The sequence below is a fragment of the Haliotis asinina genome, chromosome 4 (genome assembly GCF_037392515.1).
Source record: "Haliotis asinina isolate JCU_RB_2024 chromosome 4, JCU_Hal_asi_v2, whole genome shotgun sequence".
Lineage (NCBI taxonomy): Eukaryota > Metazoa > Mollusca > Gastropoda > Lepetellida > Haliotidae > Haliotis > Haliotis asinina.
This window is the reverse complement of record NC_090283.1, coordinates 19133985-19143002: the sequence shown is the minus strand read 5'-3', so window position 1 is coordinate 19143002 and position 9018 is coordinate 19133985.

Here is a 9018-nt window from a genome sequence, read left to right as displayed (position 1 = left end):
TGAATTTCAACACTTTGCATGACGCAGTTTTGTCACCTTCAATTTGTGGAAACATTATTTGTTGTTTAGCAGGAATTTTTAAACATTACTATAAGAACCTACATTATACAGAAATTCACCCAACTCTGGTGTCTTTAAAAACTCATGTTGTCTGAGTGAATTGAACGTTAGTTTCAACATTCTGTTTCAATACTTTTGGTGCCGCAATCTTGTTGCCTTCAATTTGTGGAAACGTTATTTATAGTTTAGCATGATTTTTAAACATTACTATAAGGAGCCTACATCAAACAGAATTTCACCTAACTCAGGTGTCTTTTAAAACTCATGTTGTCATAAGTAATTGAACGTTAGTTTCAAGATTGTATGTCAACATTTTACATGACGCAATTTTGTGACCTTCAATTTGTGGAAACATTTTTGTTAGGAGTAATTTTTAATTATTACTGTAAGGAGCCTATATTACAGAGAAATTCACCAAATTCAGGTGTCTTTTAAAACTCATGTTGTCTTAATTAATTGAACGTTAGTTTCAAGATTCTATTTCAAAACTTTACATCACGCAATTTTCTCACCTTAAATTTGTGGAAACATTATTTGCTGTTTAGCAGGAATTTTGAAATAGTACAGTAAGGAGCCTATATTATACAGAATTTCACCCAATTCAGGTGTCTTTTAAAACTCATGTTGTCTTAATTAATTGAAGGTTAGTTTCAAGATTCTATTTCAACACTTTACTTTACGCAATTTTCTCACCTTCTGTTTGTGGAAACATTATTTGCTGTTTAGGAATAATTTTATTTATTATACTAAGGATCCTACATTATACAGAATTTCATCCAACTCCGGTGTCTTTTCAAACTCATGTTGTCTTAATTAATTGAACGTTAGTTTTAAGATTCTATTTCAACACTTTACATGACGCAATTTTGTCACCTTAAATTTGTGGAAACATTATTTGTGGTTTATTATTAATTTTCAAGTACTGCTCTAAGGAGCTTACATTACAGAGAAATTCATGAAATTGAGGTGTCTTTTCAAACTCATGTTGTCTTAATTAATTGAACGTTAGTTTCAAGATTCTATTTCAAAACTTTACATGGCGCAATTTTCTCACCTTCTATTTGTGGAAACATTATTTCTTGTTTAGCAGGAATTTTGAAACATTACTGTAAGGAGCCGATATTATACAGAATTTCATCCAACTCAGGTGTCTTTTAAAACTCATGTTGTGTTAATTAATTGAAGGTTAGTTTTAAGATTGTATGTGAACACTTTATAGGACGCAATGATGTGACCTGGAATTTATGGAAACTTTTTTTTTTAGGAGTAATTTTTAATTATTACTGTAAGTAGCCTATATTGCAGAGAAATCCATCAAATTCAGGTGTCTTTTAAAACTGATGTTGTCTTAATGTGAGTGAGTGAGTTAATATTTAACGTCACATCAGCAATATTGCAGCCATAACGTGACGAGAACGAGTAATTATGAAAATACAAATGAATTAATAGCACATACATTGTAGAACCCTGTCGACAAAGGACAGTAAAACTAACTAGGATATCACAGAGTAGAATGTAAAACTAGTGAATAGACCTAAACAATGTATCTATACAGGACAGTACAATATAAAAATGAGCTATAGGTTGCCAACAACAGAAGGTAGATCACCATACCAAGGACCATGGGGACTTACAGTACATTTGCTTCCTGTATGGACCCTAGTTGGATTTACATCTTCCCTTCAGCTGTTAGCAATTTAGACAAATCTAGCCATAAACTAAAAACACACTTATTCTACGATTAAAAGGATGGAAACTTAAATTTACTTCAAATGGTTTTGGACTTATGTACCCTCTCAGGAGGACAATTATTTTACGGTACTTCAATCCCCTTCAAGGGTACAGGCACTAACGGTTTGAGTCACTAATTTAATCTTCCAATTATGAAGTATTTATCTATTTACAGTTCAGTTAATAAATCTAATTCCTTTAAAAATGCAATAATTAAACATTGCTAAAAAGATGGACATGCTTGACTGTGATTCTTTCATCACAAGGGATGCAGAACGGAGGATCCTCACCTTTGAAAAGGTATTCATGAGTATATGCCGTATGGCCAATACGACATCGCCGCATAATGACCTCCTGAAATCTGGATTGACAACCGAAGTGGGTATAACCAATATAAGGTTTTATTGCATGTAATTTATTTACACCCACTTGGGTGTCCCACCTCTTTTACATCAGATCTCGGATATACGATCTAATTGTAGCTTTATAATCAGAGTTTGGGACAAGAAGTGGAGTCACGGATTTTTTGAGTGCTGCCTTGGCAGCAAGATCGGCCATTGTGTTGCCAGAAATGCCTACATGACTGGGTAGCCAACAAAAGACGATGTCGTTTTGGCCAGTAGCAAGATTATTATACAATTCAATTATTTCTATTAAAAGTGGATGTTTACATGTCAGGTTTTTGATTGCCTGGAGGCAAGAAAGAGAATCAGAATAGATAATATACTGTTTATCTCTGGGATGTCTTTCAATATATTTAAGAGCAGTTAATATAGCGTTTGCTTCCTCTGTGAAAATAGAACTATCATCTGGTAATCCGAAAGATATTGTTCTGGATCCAATGACAGTGGCACAAGCCACTGCGTCACCATCCTTGGACCCATCTGTAAATAAAGATTTGTATGTTTTATACTTACTTTTTAATTGATTATATTCTTGTTTATATTGTAACCCATTTGTTTCTGATTTTTTTAAAAACTTGTCAGTGTTAGGTCAACTTCGGGTCTAACAAACTGCGAAGGTGGAGACGAAAGTAGACGGGAAGGAGATATATTGCTAGCTCAATGCCGCAAGCAGACAGAAAATGTTTCACTCTAAGTCCCAGAGGCGGAACAAGAGAAGACTTTTTATTGTGCATATCCTCATAAAGAGGATTAAAAACACAGTTAAATGCAGGGTTGGCCTCATTAGAATACAGTTTTGTTATATACTGTAAGGAGAGTTTTATACGTCGTTGAGTCAGAGATGGCTCATCGGTCTCGACGTAAAAACTGTCAATAGGAGAACTTCTAAATGACCCAAGACATAGTCTTAGACCTTGATGGTGGATAGAATCAAGTAGTTTGAGGTTGCTTTTACAGGCTCCACCATAAACGATGGAGCCGTAATCAAGTTTCGAACGGATGAGAGATCTGTAGAAGTGGAGTAGGGTAGTTTGGTCTCCTCCCCACTTTGAATTGGAAACAACTTTTAACAGATCAAGTGCCTTCAGGCATTTAGTTTTAAGGGATTTAAAGTGGGGTAGAAAAGTTAGATGTGAGTCGAAAATAAGACCCAAGAACTTGGCCTCCTTTACTACTTTGATGGGAGTGCCATTTAAAAATAGTTCTGGATCTTTATGCGGTTTATACTTTCTGCAGAAATGCAAACAATTTGTTTTTGTTATAGAAAATTTAAACCCGTTTTCAAGTGACCATTTTTCAATTTTATTGAGACAAATTTGTAATTGCCTCTCTATTGTATGCATATTTCTACCTCTACAAGAAACTTTAAAATCATCCACAAATAGTGATCCATCTACGGAATCACTTAAAACCTTAGAAAGACTATTGATTTTACTAAATAAAGTCACAGACAAAATACTGCCTTGTGGAACACCCTGATCTGAGGAAAATAGTCTGAGAGGGTTGATCCCACACGTACTTGAAACTGTCTGTCATTTAAAAAATTGGATATAAACTGAGGCAAGCGACCTCTCAACCCAAAAGAATATAAATCTTTCAAAATACCATGCTTCCAAGTAGTATCATATGCTTTTTCGAGATAAAAAAAGATTGATACTGCATGTTGTTTTTTAATGAAAGAATTTTTTAGAAATGATTCCAACCGAACCAAGTGGTCAGTTGTGCTTCAGTTTTTACAAAAACCATATTCTATATCAGTAATCAGATTGTTGGTTTCCAAAAACCAAACTAAGCGATTATTTACCATTCGCTCCATGGTTTTGCAAACACAGCTAGTTAAGGAAATAGGTCGGTAATTTGATGGATCTGTATGATCCCTCCCAGGCTTTGGAATAGGAACAACTATGGCATTTCGCCATGAAGGGGGAAAATGTTGTGTTATCCTAATATGGTCAAAAATGCCAAGTAGCGTTTCGATACATGATTCAGGCAAGTGTTTTAAGAGTTGGTAATGGATACCATCAGGTCCTGTTGCAGTATCGTGAGCCTGCGATAGCGCAGTATGAAGTTCATGTAAAGAAAATACCTCATTATAATCTTCACCATTATCAGATTAAAAATTTACTGGTTTCTTCTCTTGGTGTGTTTGATAAGTCTGGAATTTTGGATGATAATGTGAGGAGGACGAATGTTTAGCCAAAGTTTCACCCAACTTGTTTGCAATATCAGATTTTTCAGTTAGTATGTTATTATCATTTTTGAGATGCTGAATACTACTGGATTTGGAACCCTTGCCTTTACTTTTTTGCATCATATTCCATACCCTTGACATAGGAGTACGGGAATTTATTTTGGAAACGTAATTTTTCCAAGTATGACGTTTAATGTGTTTAAACGTTCGTCGAGCTTTAGCGTAACTGATTTTTACATTATTTAAGTTATGAACAGTGGGATGAAGACGAAAATATTTCTCTGCTTTCTTCCTCTTTTTCCAAGCCTGTTTGCATTCATCATTGGTTTACCGATGTGCGGATTTACAGAGGACTTAGCAATAGTTTCATCAGCTATATGTTTTAGTTTGTCTGAGAACATTTTAATTGGATCAGGGACATCCATGAAAAGGTTTGGTTTAAGTTCCATAAGGCAGGTGGCCTGAAATAATGGCCAACTGGCCTTTGAAAAATTCCATCTTGTTACAGGCGGATCATCGGAAGGGTTAATTTGTGTAAGTACTGTAGGAAAATGGTCACTACCACAAAGATCATTATGGACTGACCATTCAAACTCATTATAAACGTTTGAATCAGTGAGTGACAGGTCTAAAGACGAATATGTTCCCGTTGCAGGATGCAAATACGTGTCAGAGCCATCATTGAATATACATAAATTATTATCAGATATAAACTCTTCAGGAACCTTCCCTTTACTGGTGGTATCAGGACTTCCCCATAATGGGTTATGTCCATTGAGATCACCCATTATAATACAGGGTTTTGGAAATTGGTCATACAAATCTTGAAGATCATTCTGATGGAGAATGGAAGAAGGGGAGATATACAAGGAACAAAGAGTAAGAGTTATATGTAAAGTAAGACGAACAGCAACAGCCTGAAGATTGGTTTTAAGAGGAACAGGGTTATGAATAGTAACATGTCTCACCAATATGGAAGAACCACCAGTGGCTTTGTCACCAGGGGGTGACAAAGAATGATAAGAATGGTATTTACGCAATTCGAACTTATCAGTATGTTTCAAGTACGTTTCTTGAAAACTAAATGCTGATGGTTTATAATCCTGTGCTAGTAATTGTACTTCATTAAAATTGGTCCTAAGTCCTCTGCAATTCCATTGGATTAAGGAATTATTGTTCATTTAATAGCAGGTGGTAGTACTGGGGACCGACTTTTCCCCTTCCGAGGCGAACTGCTTCTATTCCGCGCACGGGGATGAGGAGAGACGTCCATGTCTTCTAAAAGTTGAAACTTGTTATAGACCTGTACAGGATCACGTGATCCCTTTTGTACTCGATCAGATTTTTGTCTATAATCTACTTTATGACAAGGATTTTTCACTGCAGGAGATATTGTTTGTGATTCAGTCTGGCAAGCTGATGTGGCATGATTCTTATCACCAGCAGAATCTGATGTACTTAAAGTTTGTTTGTCAGCTTTAACCCAGGTGATATCTGTCTGACATGAAACAGACAGCACAGATTTAGCATGAGGGCGAGCAACGACAGCAGAGTATGTTATACTTGATGACTGAGGCGAGGCTGCATTTACTAAACGTTTTGCCTCATGATAGGTGACATTCTGTTGAGTTTTGATTTTGATAATTACATATTCACGTTTCCATATTTCACATGACTTTGATGAAGACATATGGTCTCCCAGACAATTAACACATTTTGGGGAAGACAAACAGTCAGAACCTTCATGATCTTCTTCACCACATCTGTGGCATGTTTCACGATTCCTGCAAGATTGGGCACCGTGACCAAACTTTTGACACTTGTAACAACGAAGTGGATTGGAATATATTGCTCCACTTCGATATTACAATATCCAGCTTGGATATACTTTGGATGTTTCGGTTGTGAAAAAGAACTCAAATAAGTATTTGTATTGAAAGTTTCTCCATTTGTCTTAAAAGTGAATCGTTTGACATGAGTGACTCCTTGATTTTGTAGTTCAGTGGCGATTTCTGTTTCACTCATGTGGGCAAGCCACCGGTCTCTGTCTCTCAAGATGCCTTTGCTGCTGTTCAAAGACTTATGGGGAGAAACAGATACTGCAGTATTTGCAAGCTGTTTTGTACCAATGAGGGTAGCTGATTGTTTCACTGTTTTACACTCTATGGGGAGAAACCCAGATCTAATTTTTGTAACAGCTTGGACATCCCCAACAAGTCCATAAATTGATTTTGATGTGGCAAATGGATTGAGTTTTAGAGGTTCACCGTCAGTAGAAGATACAACCAAACATCTAGTCCATGTATCCGGTAATCTGTTTGTAGCACTGTCCTCGTCCGAGGACAAACACTCATCAAGTGCTCGTTTATGTTTTTTGGGTTGAGTCATGGTTAATAATAGAAAGTTCACCATCCCAGCTCCCCACCCTCCACCGAGTATCACATGGACAATGCTATATACCAGTGGCTCTCCGACTGGCAGCACCAAGGATACTGGAATGGTATACCCCAGCAGAAGACTAATTGAAAATTAATCGATCCACCAGACTGGCCCATGAGCCACCGCCTTCTGGGCATAAGACTCTAGGCAAAGTTCATAACGTCAGTTTTCAAATCTAAAAGTTATATATGAATGAAAAAGCCAAGGCTAAAATTGAAACAGTACATCAAATCTGTGCAATTACATAAATAATCCACGCACAGGGCTTGGCATGACCAGCCGATTGGTCGAACCGGGCCCATTCGACCACCCGTCTAGGCGAAGTCAGGGCCAAAGTGGTGTATTGAGCAACAGGAACACGGTTACAGGTCCCTATTGCCCTCAACCACCAGGATCCCCTCCTCCGCCGACACAGGGCCGAAACCCATAGCAAACGGGTTGGTGGACCAAATATCCCCCCGGGTCCACTCCGGGGGTGTCGGCAAGCTCTTAGCGTTACCCAGCACCCACCACGAGGAGGTGGGTTCTCTTAATGAATTGAACGTTAGTTTCAAGATTGTATTTCAACAGTTTTGTGAACGAAATCTTGTCACCTTCAAGTTGTGGAAACATTATTTGTTGTTTAGCAGGAGCTTTAAAACATTACTTTAAGGAGCATCCATTATACAGAATTTCATCCAACTCCGGTGTCTTTTAAAACTCATGTTGTCTTAATTAATTGAACTTTAATTTCAAGATTCTATTTCAACTCTTTACATGATGCAGTTTTGTCACCTTCATATTGTGGAAATAGTATTTGTTGTTTAGCAGGAGTTTTAAAACATTACTTTGAGGAGCATATATTATACAGAATTTAATCTAACTCCGGTGTCTTTTAAAACTCATGTTGTCTTAATTAATTGAACGTTAGTTTCAAGATTCTATTTCAAAACTTTACATCACGCAATTTTCTCACCTTCTATTTGTGGAAACATTATTTGCTGTTTAGTAGGAATTTTGAAATAGTACTGTAAGGAGCCTATATTATACAGAATTTCATCCAACTCCGGTGTCTTTTCAAACTCATGTTGTCTAAATTAATTGAAGGTTAGTTTCAAGATTCTATTTCAACACTTTACTTGACGCAATTTTGTCACCTTAAATTTGTGGAAACATTATTTGTGGTTTATTATTAATTTTCAAGTACTGCTCTAAGGAGCGTACAGTACAGAGAAATTCATCAAATTCAGGTGTCTTTCAAAACTCATGTTGTCTTAATTAATTCGACGTTAGTTTCAAGATTGTATTTCAGCAGTTTTGTGAACGAAATCTTGTCACCTTCATCTTGTGGAAACATTATTTGTTGTTTAGCAGGACTTTTAAAACATTACTTTGAGGAGCATATATTATACAGAATTTCATCCAACTCCGGTGTCTTTTAAAACTCATGTTGTCTTAATGAATTGAACGTTAGTTTCAAGATTCTATTTCAACACTTTACATGGCGCAGTTTTGTCACCTTCCATTTGTGGAAACATTATTTGTTGTTTAGCAGGAATTTTTAAACATTGCTGTTAGGGTGAGTGAGTGAGTGAGTGAGTTAATATTTAACGTTACATCGGCAATATCTCAGCCATATCGTGACGAGAACATTTAATGCTGAAATGAAAGATATATATCTATTATAAAACCTGTCAACGAAGGACAGTAAAACAACAAGAATATCACAGATGAAAATATAAAACTAGTAACTATAGCTAAAACAATTTATCTATAGAGGACAATACAAGATAAAAATGGGCTATAGATTGCTAACAACTGAAGGTAGATCACCATACTAGGGACCATGGGGACTTACAGTACCTTTGCTACCTGCATGGACCCTAGCTGCATCCCCTCAGCCATCAGCAATTTGGGAAATCTAGCCATGCAAATAAAAAGACACTTATGCTACGATTAAAAACGTGAAAGTTTGAATTTACTCTGAATGTTTGTGGACTTACGTACCCTCTCAGGGGGACAATAGTTTTACAGTACTTCAACCCCCTTTGAGGATACAGCCACTAATTTAAACTCAAATCTGGATTGACAACCCAAGTAGGTGTAGCCAATATACGGTTTTATTTCATGTAATTTATTGATACCTACTTGAGTGTCCCACTTCTTCTGCATCAGATCACGGATATACGTTCTAATGCAATCTTTGTAATCTGA